The sequence below is a fragment of the Pseudorca crassidens genome, chromosome 20 (assembly GCF_039906515.1).
Source record: "Pseudorca crassidens isolate mPseCra1 chromosome 20, mPseCra1.hap1, whole genome shotgun sequence".
Lineage (NCBI taxonomy): Eukaryota > Metazoa > Chordata > Mammalia > Artiodactyla > Delphinidae > Pseudorca > Pseudorca crassidens.
In genome coordinates this window covers 41,967,102-41,988,578 of record NC_090315.1, presented here as the reverse complement: position 1 = coordinate 41,988,578, position 21,477 = coordinate 41,967,102, and the positions used below count along the sequence as shown (strand labels likewise).

At 42.8% G+C, this 21,477-nt stretch overlaps 1 long non-coding RNA gene across 1 annotated transcript in view; it reads right to left on the bottom strand.

Annotated features, from left to right (window-relative positions):
• LOC137214681 (uncharacterized) overlaps window positions 1-21,477 on the bottom strand; it is a 509,061-nt gene that overhangs the window by 263,688 nt on the left and 223,896 nt on the right. Inside the window, exon 4 of the long non-coding RNA XR_010938997.1 lies at window positions 5,855-6,083. This is a non-coding gene — a long non-coding RNA (uncharacterized lncRNA). The remainder of the gene's footprint in view (window positions 1-5,854; window positions 6,084-21,477) is intronic.

Sequence of the window (21,477 nt, the reverse complement as noted above, 5' to 3'; positions counted from 1 at the left end):
CTGAGGTCCCCAGTGTGTTACAGCTGAACTCAAACAGGTTACGATCCTGAGAGTCCTGGGTTGTTACCTTCTAACCCTGCTTAACCAAACGGTTAAAGACAAGGACTTGTAGGAGATTCTGGTGCTGCCCGGCTCTTCTCCCATTCTGATTCCATTGGCTTCGCCTGAGCTGTAGAATGTGTGGGTGGCTCCATAGGCATCTGGGTGTGAGTGAGGGTTCCCTCGGTCGTCCCCTTCATTCCCAGGTAATCGCTTTCGAATGCCTCTTCCAAAGAATGGAAGTTACTTTCCTGGGGATCAAATACAGCCCCTCGAAATCGAAGGTTCAGAAAGGGTAAACTGGCTAATATTTGTTCCTCCTATGTGGTCAGAAAAACAGGGCTATTTAAGATTTCTGGTAAATCACATGGGGCCCAGGAGAGTCCACCCATGGCTTACTGGTTGAGGTAGTGAACGGACTGTCATCAGAGGAGGAAACACAGGTCCTGGGCAAGATGACTGTCAGAATCTGCTCATTCCTCCCAGTGTGGACCATCAGGGTGACGGAAGGGAGGGCCGGAGTGGGAGGAGACTGGATGAGATACTGGGAATTAACGCCTCCCATTCTGATGCAGACATGAATGAGAGCAGAGCCTGACTCTCCAAGCATGAGGAAAGCATAACAGAGCCAACGTAATATCTTGCATTTCAGCGAAAACAAACATAAATGAAAATAAAGTCGTGGCATTTGGAGTCAGTGAACTAGGTTCAAATCTAAATTCTTCCATAAACTGAAAAAATCGCTCAGCTTCTTCAATTCTCACCCTCCTCTTCAGCTAAGTGGACATAACTGGGTACCGAAACCCTTGTCCTGTGAGGTTATTATGAGCAGTAAAGGAGAACTTGGCGTTCAAGGATTCATGTCGAGTATATATTCTTCTGTGTGGGGATAAGTTATCTCCAGAAGGAAATGTGCTGCCCCCAAAGGCCAAGAGTGACTGGGATGGGAAGCTCAGGACGCAATGAAGTCTCCGCAGAGTGTGCTCCAAGAGGTTCCAAGGCAAATGGACCCTGAGTGGCAAACAAAACGCCTCGTCAGCCTTAGCCCAGAAGATGCTGGTAAGGAAGTTACTAATTAATCACCAGCCAGCCATAAGGTATTACGGAGCCTGCTAAGTTTAAATATGCTTTATTAACTGACATCCAACATATGGCACGTGGTTATGAGGTGGATGACACTAGTTTTAAAGGTCATTGTTACCCAGATGAGCAGATCTGAAATGGAGAAATCAGTTAATGCTTTCTTCTGCTGATTTAGTGTGAACACATCCAAGGGAGCTGAGGCACTCCAGATGGCAGGCGGCAAAAATAGCTAAGAAAGATGATGTGTGTTAACTGTCTCTTAATGACACCAATGGTGCACCAGCGGGGGAAGAGAGAGAAGGCATCTTTTCTAAGTGCTGACTGAACTCGTGGGCAAGACAGAGGTCTCTCTACCTGGTTCTCAGGAGATTAAATCCCACCTGCAACAAATGGAAAAACTTCCCTTCCATCCATATTATTAGTATTATTTCTTTTTCTCCCTCTTCTTTCTCTTCCCCTTCTCCTTCCCCTTCTCCTTCTTCTCCTCCTTCTTCTCCTTCGCCTTCTTTTTCTTCTTCTTCTTCTTATTAGCTCCAGCTAATATTTAATAAGCACTTCCATGTGTCAGGCACCATTTTGTGTTTAACATTCATCGTTTCACTTATTTCTCTCAACAACTCATTGAGACAGTTGTGGTTAAGAATGTTGGCTTGGCGTCATCAGAAAGTCTACACGGGCTTCCCTGGTGGCGGAGGGGTTAAGAATCCACCTGCCAGTGCAGGGGACACGGGTTTGAGCCCTGGTCCGGGAAGATCCCACATGCTGCAGAGCAACTAATCCCATGTACCACAACTACTAAGCCTGCACTCTAGAGCCTGTGAGCCACAACTACTGAGCCCACGTGCCACAACTACTGAAGCCTGCACACCTAGAGCCTGTGCTCTGCAACAAGAGCAGCCACCACAATGAGAAGCCCGCGCACCGCAACAAAGAGTAGTTCCCACTCGCTGCAACTAGAGAAAGCCCGCTTGTAGCAACGAAGACCCAAAACAGCCAAAAATAAATGAATAAATTTATTTTTTTAAAAAAGTCTACAAATAATAAACGCTGAAGAGGGTGTGGAGAAAAGGGAACCCTTTTACACTGTTCCTGGGAATGTAAATTGGTGCAGTCACTATGGAAAACAATATGGAGATTCCTTAAAAAACTAAAAATAGAGTTACCATATGATCCAGCAATCCCTCTCCTGGGCATATATCTGGAGAAAACTAACTCAAAAAGATACATGAACCCCAGCGTTCACAGCAGCACTATTTACAATAGGCAAGATGTGGAAGTAACCTAAATGTCCATCGACAGATGAATGGATAAGGAAAATGTGTGTGTGTGTGTGTGTGTTTGTGTATGTGTGTGTGTGTGTGTATACACACAGAATGGAACATTGTTCAGCCATAAAAAAAGAATGAAATAATGCCTTTTGCAGTAACATGGATGGACCCAGAGATTGTCATACTAAGTGAAGTAAGTCTGACAGAGAAAGACAAATACCTTATGATATCACTTAAATGTAGAATCTAAGAAAATGATACAAATGAACTTATTTACAAAACAGAAACAGATTCACAGACACAGAAAGCAAACTATGGCTACCAAAGGGGAAAGCAGGGGGAGGGATAAATTAGGAGTTTGCGATCAGCAGATACAAACTATTATATATAAACTAAACAACAAGGTGCTACTGTATAGCACAAGGAGCTACATTCAATATCTTGTAATAAACTATAATGTAAAAGAATCTGAAAAAGAATATATATATATATATATACACACATGTATGTATACCTGAATCACTTTGTTGTACACCACAAACTAACACAACATTGTAAATCAACTTCACTCCAATAAAAAGAAAAAAAAGCATGTTGGCTTGGGAGTCAGACTTTACGGACTCCAATCCTATTTGTGTGACTACCAAGAAGTGAGTACTCTGGGACAGTTGGTCTGTAAAGTGGAGATGATGTTACTACCTACCTTGCAGGTAACTAAGGCTCGCATGAGATAATGCACATGAAACACTTAGAATAATGCCTGGGACATAGCAAGTGCTCAATAAATATTAGTGTCCCCTCCCAAGATAATTTCCAACCTTTTCACATATAAGGAAAAGGAAGATTCCAGATGTTAAGGAGCACACCCAAGGCCACATGACTCATGTTTGCAGACAGATTCCAGTCTTACTCCTGAGATTGTATTACACTACCCCAGGCAGCAGACCCTTCTTGAGGGAAAGCACACCCCTTTCAGGAAAGGGTAGATAATTCAGAAGAAGAAGACTATTGTTAATCCTCAGAACACTGACATAGCACAAGAAGGGAAATTCAGAAACCTAAGCAAGGCCAGGCCCAAGTGATTTTTCCTTCTACTAAATAATAAAGCTTGGTGCAGCCACTATGGAAAACAGTATGGAGGTTCCTCAAAAAAGTAAAAATCAAGTTGCCATGTGATCCAGCAATCCCACTCCTGGGCATATATCCGGACAAAAGTATAATTCGAAAAGATAATGCACCCCAATGTTCACTGAAGCACTATTTACAACAGCCAAGACATGGCTGTTTACAACAGACATGGAAACAAAGACATGGAAACAACCTAAGTGTCCACCAACAGATGAACGGGTAAAGAAGAAGTGGTACGTGTATACAATGGAATATTACTCAGCCGTAAAAAAGAATGAAATAATGCCATTTGCAGCAACATGGATGGAACAAGAGATTATCATAAGTGAAGTAAGTCAGAAAGAAAAAGACAAATACCATATGATATCACTTACATGTGGAATCTAAAATACGACACAAATGAACTTACCTACGAAACAGACTCACAGGTATAGAGAACAGACTTGTGGTTGCCAAGGGATTGGGGGGTGGGGGAGGGATGGATTGGGAGTTTGGGATTAGCAGATGCAAACTATTATATATGGAATGGATAAACAAAAAGATCCTACTGCATAGCACAGGGAACTATATTCCATATATTGTGATAAACCATAATGGAAAAGAATATAAAAAAGTATGTACATACATGTGTAACTGAATCACTTTGCTGTATGGCAGTTGTAAATCAACTATACTTCAACTAAAAAAATAAATCAAACCAACAAAATAATTCAGGCTTTGGGCAGGATGGTGAAGAAATATTTCAGAAAAGTAATCTTAAATCTTTAAATCATAATAATGACAAATAATACTCACCAAGTCCCTACTATGTGCCAGGTATTGGTTCAGTGTCTTGTACCATGTAACAATATCATTACTTGTATCATGTATCAATATATTTTATCTTCACAGTGACTGGAAGTCTGTCATTATCCCCACTTTACTCATGAGGGAAGGGGGGCACAGAAACAATGAATATCATACCCAGAGGCACATGGTTAGAAAGTGGAGGCGCTCAGCTTTGAACTCAGGCAGTCAGGAGCCAGAGCCCCTGCACCCCACCATTGCTCTCTCCTGGCCCTTGTCTTCCAGGCATGACTTGATGGCATCCAGGGCAGGGCTTATCAAACCTGAGCAAACATCAAAGTCACCTGGACGGGCTTGTTAGACAAAGATTGTTGGAACCCACCCCCAGAGTTCCTGATTCAGTAGGTCCGGGGCTGGGCCCAGTGATTTGCATTTCTAACAACCTCCTGTGTGATGCTGATGTTACTGGTCTGGGGGCCGCACTTTGAGTGCCATTGGTTACTTAGAATTGGGAGCCTGAGTCAGAATCATAGATAAGGAGTTGGGGTCCCAGATCCACCACCTGGTAGTTTTGTGACACCAAGCAAGTCATTCAATCCCTCCTAGCTTTGGTTCCCTTATCTGCTCAGTAGGGGTCTAAATCATTATAGTCTTATTGACTATATAAATAGTCATTAAAAGGATGCAGTTAATAAAACCCATCTCCTAGTGCTGTTGTAGAGATTAAATACGATACCAAGTATAAAGTGCCTAGTAAGTAGCCTGGAACAGAATAATAGCTCTCACATGGTGGTAAATAAATAAACTTGTCACAAAATTATTAAGCCTTCCTGTATACACAGCATGGGGGAGAGAGAGAGAGAAAGAGAGAGACAGAGAGGGAGGGAGACAGAAAGCCACATTTCCTGTCTGGGACAAGTAAATTTAAGGACTGAAAAAAATCCAGGAAGAAGCTCAGATGCACATACAGATGCACACACACACACAGTACAAAGTAAACCATGACTGTACCCACCCAGGGGTCTGCAGAGCACCAACTTCCAGATGAAGAAATTATGAGAGGTTCATGGAGACAGGACCGTCACAGCTGGCCCTTAAAGCATCTAGGCATGCAACTATACTTCTTACTTTTAAAAAAAAGAAAGAAAGATTGAGTGCTGACTATGGAGCAGCCACCGCGTTTGGCACTTTGCCCTTAATCGTCGTGACCCCCAGCTGGCTGGAGGCTGGGCACCATGCTTCTTCTTCTGGCAGGTGGACAAACAGGTCTGGGATGATTAAGCAATTTGCCTTAAGTCTCACTGTGTGTGTGAGTGTGTGTGTGTGTGTGTGTGTGCGCGCACGTGCGCGCTTGGGTGTTGGGGGTGAGAGTGGGGCTGGCAGGCAGGCTTGCTTTCTTGTACTTAAAGCCCAGGGAGTGATCCTGTCATTCTGCCCCACGATTTCCTCTAGTGGAGTGTTAGCAAGCTGAGCTCTGAAACTTCAAATTCACAATCCCCTCTTTAAAGCATGTCCCCCGAGGAAGGCAGAGAAAATACAAATGCACATACCAAAATGAGCTGGGAACACATGAAGCAAAGCTGGGCGAGTTCCAGGGCATCTCGATGAGACGCTGTCTCGAGCCCCCGGGACAGCTCGGCGCGGGGCTCCCTCTGCAACCACTCACGCCTCTCTGCTGCCTTCTTCAGAACATGCCAGCGCTCTGGCGGCTCATCTAAGCGATAATGTGTAGGGGAGGTTGCTCTTCTCTCCATATCCATCCAGAAGACACTCGTGCCTCTGAAAGAGAAGTCAGGTGTGTCTCTCTTTTGCATATAATACATTGGACAAGAGAAGTGATGATGCTCTTCACCGTGGACACAAGAACAACTCATTTGGGTCCCTGATCTGTTCCCAAAACATATCCACTAGTCATTGTAAGAGATGCAGAGTGAGTAATTTCTAGGATACTTGATGTCTCTTTAAGAACAGCTATGTTCCACTTACTCAGATGCCAGGCTTCTGCTAACTTAACCAAAATTTAGTCCTGAAATTAGATATAAATGAGAAGGGCTTGATATAGCTAAGCATGGCTTTCAAAAAGCCCCTTAAACACACACACACACACACATTTTAGAACTCAGTGGGCTCTAACTTTATACATGTTTCTACATGATTCTAATAAGGCTTCTTGTATGGTTTCTAACCTATAGGAGACAATCAGAAAGGTGCCATTGCCTGCTTGGCCCAGTGAAGGTGAGAAAGCAGATCACTTGCTAGTTTAAAGAAGGATCCAAACACAAAGAACCAGGAACCCTGTCCTCCAAAACAATCCCACAAATGACCAGAAGTAAAGAAATAAGCAAGTGACAGTCTCGGGTAGGGAAACTGCAATTGGTGTTAATATTGGCAAAAGAGAGAGCTTCTGGGCAGGCGGAGGGGGAGGTGGATGCAAGTCTACCCACAGGCCTTGGAATAGCATCTCCGACTCAGGAAGCGACACGTACTTCCTGCAAGGTTGTGGTTCAGCATGGAATTATCAGGAGAGGAGGTAAGTCACCAAGGAATAGAGGGGCAAATTGCCCTCCATGTACTACAAATATGAGCTTCCCCAAAGGCCACTTAATGTTTTCCCCGGCAGAAGAGTGCGAATCAATCCGCAGCTCCACGACCATGAACCTGGGAGAATATCTTTGCAGTTGGATTAATACGAGCTGTTCAGCTATGTCTAAAAACAGCAGCCCGGGTCGGGGACCACGGCTTCCTTGGGGTTACTCAGGTCTCTGGATTCTTAGAGCCTCTTTTGTATGTGTGAGTACTCCTCTGAGAGGGTGTAGACCTCTACTCCCGGCTATGGGTATGAGATCTGGGATGTTTCCTTTGTTTGTTTTTGCTACTGTTTGCAACAGGAATAGTTCTGAATCCTGGCAAAGGCAGACTGCCCAGACCCCAGTGGGATTGAGTAGGATTGCGAGATAAAGAGAAACAGACAATTGTGTGTCAGCGCTCAGCCCAGGGAATGCGATTCTAACTTCGGAAGTTTGGGACCAGAGCTCCTTAAAATTCTACATTTCAAATTCAGGTATTCCATGGTCCCCTAATTCAGATAACCACCAAGTGATAGAAACCTCTGGCATCAACTCAAGGAAAAACTGAGTTTCCCTCAGAAAACTGGCTCTTCTTTTCTACTGTCTTCCCAACCCCTGTTTTCTGTTGTGTTACAGAAATTGGGGATCATGTAAGCAACCATGTTTCCTGCTTTGTTTTGGCCACTGGAAAGCTTAAGTGAAAATCTGGCTGACATTTAGCGTGGAATGCTTATATAGTGACTATTGCTTTTGTTTGAATAGCATCTCTTTTCCTTATATGATAACAGACTCATCCAAGTATATAGGCACTAGAATGAGACTGGTTTGATCATAATAAAAATCCCCGTAGCAAGAGAGACCTCTCCACGTATGTTCATGTGACCCAAACTGGGCCAATCAGAGTCCGATTCCAAGATTTTTCCACCGGAACTGGTAGAGAAATGCATGCTTGCCTATGAGCCAGATCACCGCACCCACTTTTCACAGTAGAAAAATAAGGATCCAGTGCATAGAAAAACAGATGAGAAGCCTACAGAGAGGGTCCTGACAGTGCTCAGGAGCTAATTCTGGTCAATGTTAAGGCCATTTCCACCATTCCTCACTACTGCGGTATTTTATAATGCAGAAATTACTTCCTTGCTTGTCCTCTAGTAACTCAAAGCTGGATTTCCAGCACTTGGAACCAGAACATGAAGACAGGATCTCTCTCGTGGATATTTTCCCTGGCTTTCCTATTTTCCCTTCATCTTGATTCCTTCAATTATTTGCTCTTTTTCTTTTGTAGTACATATAATTTTCTAAACTGCCTCAAATTCTCTGTGAAGAGCGGCAAAGTATAAACATGGCATAGTATCAAATAATTTCAAATACAGGACTTTTTCTCTCTGCCACAACTGCTGATAATGGTAGTCTGTGACATTAAGGAAAGGTTAACTTGGTTTCTGTATTTTCTGTTTCAAAAAGCAAAGAAGTATTTGATACATTAAATAATGGTTTCCCTTTAAAAAAAAAAAACTTAAAATAAGCCATTTCCAATGGGGTAAATGCTAAGGTCCAGTTATCTGGAAAATTCACTTATATGGAAAAACATACACCCTAATTTGACCAAACACATGCAATATCACCATATTAAAAATATATTAAAAAGTGACAACTCACAAGACAAACAGAAGTGTCTAGCTGTTATTTTAGTGTTAGTATCTTCTTTAGAAACAATTCTCTAGGCTACAAAGGCTTCCTAAAGCATAAGAATATTTCATCCTGGACTCTAATTTCCTAGAGACTATTGTGCATGATGATTTTGTGTGTACGTCTCTTTGTGTACTTTGCCTAGTCATATAAATACCTCTGTGCGATGATGTCTTATTTGATAGAGGAAAGTAAATGATAATAGGACCTGTTTCTTTGGTGATCAACAACTTAAAATACAAAACTCTTCTGGTTTTTATTTTAAATGCATTCTTTTATAAAGAAGTCATCTCGAAGGTGTACTTATTCTGAAAGTAAATGCTGCAACTGAGCCAACCCGCTAATGGGCATACGGTGATTATATTATCACACCCGTGGGGTACTGCTGAGCCTGGTGACGGGGGTATTTAATGAGGCTGAAGAGGAAAGAAGGATTATGGTGGCTGTATTTGTCCAATGGATAATCTGGTTTTTGGCATAAACCTCAAATTGGTTTGAGGATCCCTCAGAAGAGGACCTAAAACATCCCTCCTTAAGCCATAGTGGGCAGAATGAATGGACCCCTCCTTCCCCAACACATACACTACCACCATCGCCACCAGGACCACTGGAGGGAGAGTGTGGGGTAAATGAAGGGTTCAGGTTAGCAAAACAGAGATTTCCCTTTGAACATGCAGAGAAGCACAGCCAGCAGTAGGTAGAGCATCTTGTGGGGAAACAGAAATTGATGGAGATATCGCCTTATTGATGTAAACTGACCTCAGAGTGAAGGACAGGGAATCTGCGGTGGTTCAGCACTCATGACACAGAGTGATACACGTAAAAACATGCACACACACACACAATGGCTTTTTCCAAGTGGGCCAGACCTTCCCCACCAAACACAGTGGTTGAGGGTTTCTATCAGCACTTCTAGGAGGAGGAAGGAGAGGTGAATATCAGAACGGCCTGTCTGCCTAGATCCAGGAGCCCTTCATTTAATTACAGCCATCTCGTTCCGCATGAGAGTTAAAGATGCTTTGTCTCTACATGTGCATATTTTACAAAGTTCTCAGTACGGGACATAGGCTCAGTCATGCTTAGCAATACCGGACTCTGGGGCTGACCCACAGTGGTTCAACAACCAGCGTGCAAAGAGATAGCACACTGAATTCAGGCTTAGCCAGCGTGACTGTCGGAGCTTGTTTGAACTGAAGGGAGGGTAAGGGAGAAGCGATATCTATATAGTGATGATCACCAAGGTCAGAGAGAAGGAGGGGCAACCAAGTAGGGACCCAGGCAGGAAGCAGAATCCTTGGGGTGAGGATGAGGCTTCAGCCCCAGCAAGGAAGTAGAGAATCCCTCTATGGGGAACTCCTCTACAAAGCAGAGATTGGAGGGAAGCCCTAATCTTTAGTGAGGATTTAAGATTTAATGACTTAGACCACATGTCACCTCTGCTTGCAACCTTCAAAACACTTACTACTCCTTGCTACAGTTGGCGGATGCCTAAGTGATCTGGATCCTGTGTACTCTCCCAGCCTCTTCTCCCACCTGCTCCAGTTCCTCAGCCACGCCAGGCTGCCTCTCATCTTGCAGCCTCTGCATTTCCTTTTCCTTCTCACTGGAAGGTGCTCTGCTCACCCTCACATGACTAGCTTTGCCTCAGCACACAGAGCTCCACTCCAGTGTCATCTCCTTATAATAGATACCCTGGGCTGTAGAGTTGCCCTCTCCTGTATCACCATATTTACTCCTTTCAGGGCACGTATCGCAATCAATACCTTGTTCTGGTATTTGCTGTCTGTTTATTATCTGTCTCTGTCCCGTGGTCTCCAAGGGCCATGTCTGTCTCGCTGCAGTCCACACTGCTGCAGCCCCAGCACCAAGAACAAGGTCTGGCAGCATGTATGTGTGCCCGAAATGTCTGCTGTTCAGGTGAATGAAGAGTCTTAGGGTGGAACATGACACCCCAGACCTCTCCTGCCATTAACTCTGTGCGGTCAATGCTGCAGCCTGGCCAGGGGTTCCCACCTGACTGGGGCTGACCAGAACCAGCCAGGTAAGCTACCAACTCACAATAAGTCCACTCTCCGTTTGGCTACATGTTGTAACTTAAGAACATACGGCTGGTGGGAAAAAGCCGCAGAGGAGTACATCAGTGTTGCTCAAGGACATAGGTGTGAGCAGTGGTGGCGGGAGGGAAGGGCATGGCATGCAGGGTACACGAGCAAGAACTCAGCTTCTTTTCTACCTCTAGCAAAGAATAGAGGAACTTCTTTTCTCGTGTCACCATTGAGGGCCATGTTGTCAAATTCAAAGAGTGGAATAAGGCCAGTATCCACCAACTGGTGGATGATGTCCAGAAGGGAATTTGGACACATTTTTCTTCCATGGAGACTGTATCATTTGGAATGGTCTTTAAAAATAGTTTTGGAAATGCATTGATGCTTTTTGATATTGCCAATGATTCCTTCTGATACCACATAATACTCACAAAAGAATCTTTTAAAGCTCAATTTTAATGCCTGAGATGCCAGTTTGCAAACCAGCTTCAATTCTATTCTGTTTCAAAAAAGTAAAACTTATATGAGAATTCAGGATTTGAGAAATATTGTTCCTAGTCACACACATGAGCTGTAAAAATGGAAAACGTGGGGTAAATAATATACACTGTGGACAAGGCAAAATATGTGAAAAACTTATATCTCTACTTTTGTTTTTGCTGTGCAGTTTACACAAATCATTAAGCATTAATATTTATACTCTGAAGCATTTTTTTCCTACCATGCCCATCAAACTGTCACATAATCAGGGGAGTCAGTATATCACATAACACAGGGGAGAGCAACTTGCCAGCCTCAGTTCCTGTAAATATTTTTCTTTTGTGCTGGATTAAGATTATCCTCACGGTAGGGGTCCTTGTGGAAGTCAAGTTTGCCAACATATTTTATGATTTTTAAAAAACATGGACACTTCAAGTTTCCACAAAGTTGGCATTTATGCTCTGCATGGGAGAGAACTTTCTGACCTAGCCCCTGAAGTTTTTGAGGTTTATTCATCCTGAATTTATTTTTAAGCTAAAGAGAGGTCCATTTTCTTCAGAGAGAGAAAACACAAATACCAAATTCATTCTTGGGTTATGGCTTATTTGAAAGTACCCCTGCTGCCTCTTAAACTTTCTAAAAGAGATACCTGCTCTTGTACTGCCCCTGCTCAAATAACTGTACGACTGCTTAACATCTCAAAACATAGGTAAAGCTCTCTTGGCCTGGTGTCCAAAAGCCTGCATGTTCTGATCTCAACCTTCCTTCACCATGAGATTTATTTCTCAGTGCTATCCGTCTGTGTGGGAGGGGCTCGTGTGGCAGAAACAGCACCAGGGCTGAAGTCAGGCAGGCCTGGCTTTGCAGCTTGCTTTTGCTCTTGAGTCTGTGCCAGACTTGGCCTATTTCGAATTTAACTGCAAAATTTGGATCATAATGGGCAGTCAGTATAGCAAAGTGGTTAAGAGCTCTGGCTCTAGGAAAGGGCTGTCTGGATTTAAATCCTTACTCTTATGCCTTCTTACTATATGGGATTTAGCACAAATGATGTGATTTTTCTAAGCTTCAGTTACCTATAAAATGGGGATGCATAGGAGTATTTTCACAGTTTGTTGTGAAGAGTATATGTATATCAGCTAACTACTGCTGCATAACAAACTGACAAAACTCAGTGGCTTAAAACAAAAACGCTTTATTATTGCTCGTGAGTCTGTGGGTTAGCTGTGCAGTTCTGTCTTAGCTAGGCTCACTTATGCGTCATTATTATGCAGCATCAGCTACAAGATGGGTAGGAAGCTTTGCTGACCTTGGCTGTGTCCTTTCATATGTTTGAGAGTTAGGCAGCTGAAGAGTAGTCTAGTCTGGTCCTGGCTGGAAAACTGGGTTCTCTTCCACCTGGTGTCTTATTCTGCAGCAGGCTCTCCTGGACTTGTTCTCATGGTAGATGGACAGAATAGAGAGAGAGAGACTGAGATTCAAAGGCCATTGAGGCCTAGGCTCTGACCTAGTAGAACATCACTTCTGGCACAAAGCAAGGCCAAAGTCAGAGAGAAGGGGGTTTGAAAGTTACAGAAAGGGACCTGGGTACAGGGAGGCCAGTAACTGGGGCCACCATTATGATCAACCTAGCACAAAGTGCAAAGAACTTAGCATAAAGATGACCATATAGCAACTGCTTAATAAAAGTTTGCTATCATGACAGATTGAATATTGCCAGATAGTATCATTGTGAGGATTAAAACTCAAACAGATAACCATGAGTACACCGACATTATTCACCATGGAATGTGCCATTAAATAGTGGCAGTCATGCCCCCCTGTATTCTAGACTGGCAATGCTCTATCTTTTGTTCTTTTCAGGTGTCTTTGCTGTGGATGTTTATATAGCCGAGGATGCCCTTTCTGTATCTTCAAGATCTTCCTGACTGATTCCCACTCCCTGCGGAGATCATCCTTCCAATGACCCTAGAGAGCCCAGTATCTTCACACTGTGTCATCAGGTCCCTTCCCCCTTAGATTTTGGTTACTTATGTTGCTGCATTGTCTCCCTGATGATTCTCCTGGCTCCTTGAGAGCAGAGACTGTTTAGGAATCATATGTTTTATTTCTTTCCACACTTAAGTGCTAGACAAATTTGGGAGTTGGGGTAGGAGAGAGAGAGTGAGGGAGAAAACAAAATCGTATTTTATTTCCTGGCTTTAGGAATATTGGTTAATCTGTTAATACATTAAATTATTTTTGCACCAATAATTCCATGGTTTACTTGCAGAGATAGAAAGACTTATAATTAAGTTCTGTACTTTATTTTCTCATAGTTTGGTCTGCTGTTTATGTTTAAAATTTTACCGTTAGAACTTTGTTACTTGTGCTTAAGGCATGATTACTCCTTAAAATTGCTCATCTATAAGTTATTTTTATGGCAGCTGCGGCAGTGTTTCAGATGAGGTGTTTACATATACTAATTTATGCCTAATAACTCTCTTATGCAGATGTCAGCTCTTCCCTTAATCCTGCTGTTTTCCTCAATCTTAACCTGAATCCACTGATATCTGTAGGACTGGGCAACTGTTTACATTCCCCAGAAATCATTACTTTATGTCCAAAGCCCTAGAGAGTAATGTCTATTTTACTTAGTATCCCTTGGAAGGGAGGGATGCACCATTGTTTTGTACCCCTCATAGAGTGGCTCTCAAAATTCCCTTCCAATGGGTCCCTTCTCTTCTGTCCAGGCAGCCAACTTCTGCTCTCAGCTTTTCTTCTCCCAGGTGGTAACCTTGCCCAAATTTCACTGTGTTTTCTATACCTTTCACTTCTCTACTTTTCTCCAGAGTCAAAATTAAAGCGACACCCACCCTGAGGGTAGGAGTTAGAACTAGTCACAGGTGAAATATTACTTTTCTTGTCATCCTCCAGGCCAAATTTTCATGCTTTGCAAAACCATTCATTTCCGGGCTGTCAGAGAGCCTTTTATTATGCCTTCTGGTTTTGGGGGGGATGTCAGGCTGGTGTTAATTCAGGGGGTTATTTTTTTAATATCGATGTTAGATTTACGTTACTCTGCCAATGTCTCTGGAGGAAAAGCAGTGGATAATACAAAGCATCATTATTAACTATTATTAGGCTGACATGTAAAACATAACTTACTCCTGACACTTTGGTCAGTTGGAATTAGATGACATTTACATATTTCAGGCCAACTCTCAATATCTGTGATTTTTGCTCATGCTTTTGAAATTTTCAATGTTTAGCACCCTAGGGAAGCAGGCAAACCACTCTGTGGAGGCAGAGCGTGGTGGGGTGGGAACTGCACGGGCTCCTCTAGATCGAGTATGATTCTATTATCTGAGCACTGGCTGGAGAGGGTCTGTCTAAGTGGCAGTCTCTGCAGAAAAAGTGGGATGTCCTGTTGACTTTGGTCTCAGGAGCACCAGAATGAAATAGCTGCTGCAAAAATAATTATGAACTTAGTCTGAATAACAAAGTCAATGAAGAAGAGAAGAGACAGGCCAACCACCTTCTATAAAAAGGACTACGCTGTTTTCCCAGCACCACTTACTGAAGAGGCTGTCTTTTCTCCATTGTATATTCTTGCCTCCTTTATCAGAGATAAGGTGACCCTGTGTGCATGGGTTTATCTCTGGGCTTTCTATCCTGTTCCATTGATCTATATTTCTGTTTCTGTGCCAGTACCATACTGGACAGCTATATGTAAAAGAATGAAATTAGAACACTCCCATACACAAAAATAAACTCCAAATGGATTAAAGACCTAAATGTAAGGTCAGACACTATAAAAATCTTAGAGGAAAACATAGGCAGAACACTCTATGACATAAATCACAGCAAGATCCTTTTTGACACACCTCCTACAGAAATCGAAAGAAAAACAAAAATAAACAAATGGGACCTAATGAAACTTAAAAGCTTTTGCACAGCAAAGGAAACCATAAACAAGACCAAAAGACAACCCTTAGAATGGGAGAAAATATTTGAAAATGAAGCAACTGACAAAGGATTAATCTACAAAATTTACAAGCAGCTCATGCAGCTCAATATCAAAAAAACAAACAACCCAATCCAAAAATGGGCAGAAGATTAAATAGACATTTCTCCAAAGAAGATATATAAATTGCCAACAAACACATGAAAGGACGCTCAACATCACTAATCATTAGAGAAATGCAAATCAAAACTACAATGAGGTATCACCTCACACTGGTCAGAATGGCCATCATCAAAAAATCTAGAAACAACAAATGCTGGAGAGGGTGTGGAGAAAAGGGAACCCTCTTGCACTGTTGGTGGGAATGTAAATTGATACAGCCACTATGGAGAACAGTATGCAAGTTCCTTAAAAAACTACAAATAGAACTAGCATATGACCCAGCAATCCCACTACTGGGCATATACCCTGAGAAAACCATAATTCAAAAAGAGTCATGTACCACAACGTTCATTGCAGCTCTATTTACAATAGCCAGGTCATGGAAGCAACCTGAGTGTCCATTGACAGATGAATGGATAAAGATGTGGCACATATATACAATGGAATATTACTCAGCCATAAAAAGAAACGAAATTGAGTCATTTGTGGTGAGGTGGATGGACCTAGGGTCTGTTATACAGAGTGAAGTAAGTCAGAAAGAGAAAGACGAATACCGTATGCTAACACATATATATGGAATCTAAAAAAAAATGGTTCTGATGAACCTAGGAGCAGGACAGGAATAAAGATGCAGACGTAGAGAATGGACTTGAGGACATGGGAAGGAGAAGGGGAAGCTTGGACGAAGTGAGAGAGTGGCATGGACATATGTACACTACCAAATGTAAAATACATAGCTAGTGGGAAGCAGCCGCATAGCACAGGGAGATCAGCTCAGTGCTTTGTGACCGCCTGGAGGGGTGGGATAGGGAGGGTGGGAGGGAGGGAGGAGATATGGGGATATATGTATATGTATGGCTGATTCACTTTGTTGTAAAGCAGAAACTAACACACCATTGTAAAGCAATTATACTCCAATAAAGATGTTAAAAAAAAAGGACTGCTCTGAGCTTGTATGCTGCCCTGGGGTATTGCATGTGAATGCAGCACTGAGAAAGCCCAGCATTTTCCCAGGAGGAGTGAAGCCATTTGAATATTCAGGCTGGAGAAGGAGAGATCGGAGCAGGATGATGACGGTAGAAAAATGGCTGCCAGCAACCATGTGAAGGGTAGGAGATGAAAAGATGACACAATTGTTTTTCTCTTCCAAAAGGCAGAGCAGAACCAGTGTGAATGTTGTTCCAGAGAAGTAACGGGGCTGCATAAAAAGAAATTCCTAGAGATAAGAAAAATTCAACAATGAGTGCACCTCCCTTAAAATACCGGGATCACTGTTTACGGAATATTGCGCGGGGATGATGTTATTCATCCTCTCAGAGATGGGCAATGAAACTTTCAAACTTTCACAGATGATTCAGACAACTCTAAGATTTCATGGTGTTAGTTGGCGAAGATCTGGAGGGAGTTGAGTCTAGAGCTGGGGCTTAAGTGAAGATTAGGGATTCATAGCTGGTTATGAGTAAGAATGAGTTTTCCGATGAGCACGAGGACAGTGATAAAACAAGCTTGTGTGGAAGGCAAAGTTGACAGAGGGGATTGTGGAAGATAAGTCTTGGTGTATAGCAGGGCTTCGAGCATCCAGGGCACCCTTAGATCTATTCTTGGTTCTACAGGTAACAGAGAACCTTGACAACTTTTGAATTAGTAGGTTGGGAGAGGTTGGGGAAAAATATATTTGGTGCAGTATTTAAGGGAGATGAGTAAGTTGTAGAATGAACTGAAATGTGAAATGTGACAGAAAGATAAGAAAATATTAAATTACGTGAAATGAAGATGCAATTCACATGTCCCGCCCACCAGGGGAGGTGGTCTTTACAATACACCATATTAGCCTGTGTTTCATATCTGCCTTTCACCCCATGAATTTACAGGTGGCAGAGCTTCTCTTCCACTTACCCCTCTGTCTGGCCCTTAGTAGGCGCTTAATTGATGATTGTTAAATAAATAAATATTACAGTTTCAGTATGAGATGAGGAACGCGTATGCATCCGGCAAAAACTAGCACACATGAAAACAGGGAGAGGTAATTTTAGAATTATGGAAATACATCTGAAGAGACTCCTAGGGGTGGTTCTGATCTGGTGATGGGAACTACCCTCCACCTTTAACCCACTTTTATTTATTCACAAACTACTTGAGCCCTAGTCTTTCCAGAAAGGGTGTGAGGGGTTTTGTTTTGGTTTTGTTTTATCAATATAAGATACGCCTAAAAAGGAACAGAAATAGAACACGGTAACTAAAAGAGATGCCAAAAAACCCCACCCTTTAAAGGTGGACTCACAGCTGTGTAGCAAAGGTAGGCTACGGTCACAGTTGTTTGTTTAGATCAAGTCATCAAGCCTCCCTCGCAGGAAATCCCTACCACAGAAGTAGAGCTGTAGTCAAATGGGAACTGGAAAATTTGTGTAGCAGGTGTCCGGCTTGTTAACAAGCCACATTTTCAAGGCAGGTGGGGTAGCTGGTGATGGACTATCTTGTTCTACTCATGAGAATGGAAACAAATGCTGTCAATGAAGCTGGTGATTGCTTGTCCCACTCTCCTTGGGCACCTTCAAGATCAGGGAATCTCTGGAAGACTAAGACCTCTGTCTGTTTGCCTGGCCATGTACACCAATGGTCTTCATCTTTCTGTGGCCTGGAGAAGCACCTCTGAAATTTAATTGTCCTTTTCAGATACCCCATCAAAAGGGTGGACCATCTACTGAACTTCCTTTAGATTCAACTTCAAGTTTAAAGTTGCATTTATATGAATCATGGTCAAATCTTTCCGATGACCCTAGATGGGGGAATATATATTGTAGAAGGAATATGAATTCCAGACACTCTGGAGTTTAACTTGTAACTTCACCATGGTGTGACCATGGAAATTCTTTCAATCTCTGTGACTTTCAATCATCTTATCTATTAAATAAGAATAATTTTAAGACTTAAAGTCTACAAGAGCTCTAGGACAGAAGCTGATTTTTAATAGGGTTCCAATAATTATGGAGCATTTATAATTAAACATACTTACACGGCGTGTGGGGAGGGGAGAGTGCAACCATGCGTTCACTCATGTGCTTTTAAATAACAGCACACCCACTTTTTACTCACGTCACAAATGTCGTCTTGTGACTTGAGCGAGTTACCAAAGGTCATACAAACAAATGGTCAAAGGAGGAGGAGAACACAGAGCTCAGGTTTCACTACTCACAGGCCTGTGCTTCTTCCACCCCACTGCTCTCCCCCAGAAACTGAATGCCAGCCAAGGCATAAGAATCTAGATGCTGGATCTTCCAGTTTTCTTCACAGAGAAGATGACATTCACAGAACTTCTCCTTGAAGAGCCTAACGTGAATAACATTAAACCTCATCCTAAATGAGGGAAAATCTAACAAACAGTCAAACTTCCGGGACTATATCTCTTACGGCGTTCTTCACAGAACTGATCCATTTCGTCATGGATAAAGGAAATTAGTTTAGAAGCACAAAGGCAGTAACCAGTCACCAGACCTATGAATGAGCCGATGTGTAGGTTAATATGGACATCTTATAATGAGTGGGATCATAGTGGAGTAGGAAAAATCAGGCCCATCTGGGTTTGAGTCTATGCTTTGGAGCCTAAATGAGTTGCACAAATCTGACAAAATTACTTAATTCGCCTGAGCCTCGGTTTTCTCATGAGCAAAATGGGTATACAAAACCTAATTTAAAATTTGGATGCAGGGGCTTCCCTGGCGGTGCAGTGGGTGGGAATCTGCCTGCCAATGCAGGGGACACGGGTTCCATCCCTGGCCCGGGAAGATTCCCACAGGCGGCGGAGCAACTAAGCCCGTGCGCCACAACTACTGAGTCTGCAATCTAGAGCCCGTGCTTGGCAACAAGAGAAGCTACAACAATGAGAAGCCAATGCACCACTCGCTGCAACTAGAGAAAGCCCGCGCACAGAACAAAGACCCAACACAGCCAAAAATAAAAACAAATAAATTTATTTTTTTAAAAAATTTGGATGCAATATGAAACAGCACACATTATATATCCGGCAACCAGTAACTGACACATAAAAACAAAGATATTTTATTCTTCTCCTGCCTTTGAATGATGTTGCTATAAACTCAATTGCTGACAACTTTTTCTGCAGACAAAACCCAGCTGCTGTGAAGGCAGCCTTTATTAGGAAGTCAAGTCCAGTCGCCTATTTTACATAGACTTGGAAAATAAAGCACCAATGACACCCCAAGCTACTCAATATCTTTGGTATTTCTGTTGTCAAGGCCCAGGCAGGGCTGTGATTGATAATGTTGGTGAAAAGTCTCCCATTGTATACTTCACTTTTCAAATCAAGACCACAAGAGACAAACAAATCAATTAATTAATAAGCAAGAAGAGAAGGAAATAACGGTCTGGATGCCCTAAGAGGCCCAGGGGGCTGGGGCAGCTCCAAGCGCCAGGGCTGGTACTACAGGGTGAGAGCAGCGCCATGCGTGAGCTCGCATTTGCACTGGCTCACTGGAGGGGGCTGTTGTTTTCCTGCATCACTGAAATCACACCAGGGTTTGACAATCCCTTAATAATCCCCACGGAAAGTGGATTCATAAACATCACCCCTTTTGAAGGGAATTTTAAAGATAGTTCTTTTTTACGATCATACATCAAAGCAAGGATGGCATTCCCCTTGTTCTTATCTAACTGTTATTAGCCTTACAAACTAAATCTGTGGAGGGTCTTAGTGGGGAAATTAAAATTTCATTTTCAGGAGGCAAGAAAATGATAGCTTTGGTGGCCATATAGGTCCACTGCCTGGAAGGTAAGTAGGCTTTGGATCTCTTTTACTGCTGGCCCTGCCAGGACTCCAAAAAACTGATTTTCAGTTAATACTGGGGGAATCTGGAAGACTTTGCCCGTCCCCTAATGGATTTGAGCACTAAAATCACAAGAGCCATTCTTCTGCTTGAGATTCTCCCTATATCGTAAAAGAAATATGAAACATCTGGACATGGTCAGATAAAAATGGGCATTAGCATTTTGGGGTACCATATACGATGAGGACATTCCAGCTCTCTTAGCGATCCGACCTGATGCAAGTAGCTTCACTTCCCTGGGCCTCACGTTTTTCTTCCATACATAACAGGACTACTGAAAACAGCTTTCTAATGCCTTGGAAGTCACCTACAGCATGCTAGTAGGATCCAGTGTCCCTTGCCCGTGAAAAGGTGTTATGGACTGACTTATGTTCCCCTAAAATGCATACACTGAAGTCCTAACTCCCATCACCTCTGAATGTGACCTTATTTGGAGGCAGGGTCTTCAGAGAGGGAATCCTCGTAAATAGAGGGGATTTGGACAGAGAGACAAATAGAAGGAAGACAATGGGCAGATACAGGGGAAACATCAATGCGAACATGAGAACGGCCATCAATAAGCCGGAGAGAGGCCTTGAGCAGCTCCTTCCCTCACAGCCCTTAGAGGGAACCAACCCTGCCGACACCTTGACTTTGGACATCAAGCCTCCAGAACTGAGACGATGCATTTCTGTTGTTTAGGTCATGAAGTTTGCGGTATTTTGTTACGGCAGTGCTAGCAAACGGATACAGAAGGGCTGATGGATTACGGCTCTCCTTCTGAGAGGGGTGACCAGGACGGGTAGGACCTGAAGTTCAACAGGAATCTCTTTCTCCAATCAAAATCCTCTCCAGAAACGACTGGCCCTTCCTAACACTCAGGGTAGTATCTAATTATCTCAATACCACACTTGCCATGACAACTGGATATAAAGTTTAGTCGCAGAATTTGAATCTAACGTGCTAAAATCTCCACAGGATATTTTCTTTGCAAAGCACATGTATGCATACACAACACAATCTCATGAAAACATTAAAAAAGGGGCCGCTGCCTCTGACTCATCCCCCAGTGTTTGAGAATATGAGATATTCGTTGCCATTAACCATCTTTACATTCGACTGACATTTATTCATTCAACTGGCATTTACTGAGCAACTACTATGAGCCAAGCACAGAAGGAGAATTCTTGGTAGACTAACTGCTCATATCAGAGAAAGCTTGAGATTGTTTGAATGTCTGTATTGAAAAATGACATATTTGCCTGTGCTGGGTTAGGGAGTACCGTAGGCTTCATGAAAAGAGAGGCTGTGTCTTGCCCATTCCTCACAACCTCCTCTGTGATGTAACACAGTTCCAGGCACCTTGCAGATGCTTAACAAATATGCACTGAGCAAATGAACGAATGAACAAAAGAAAATTCAAAAGAACACTGAAACTGGACTGGGAATCATGAAACACTGAAACAT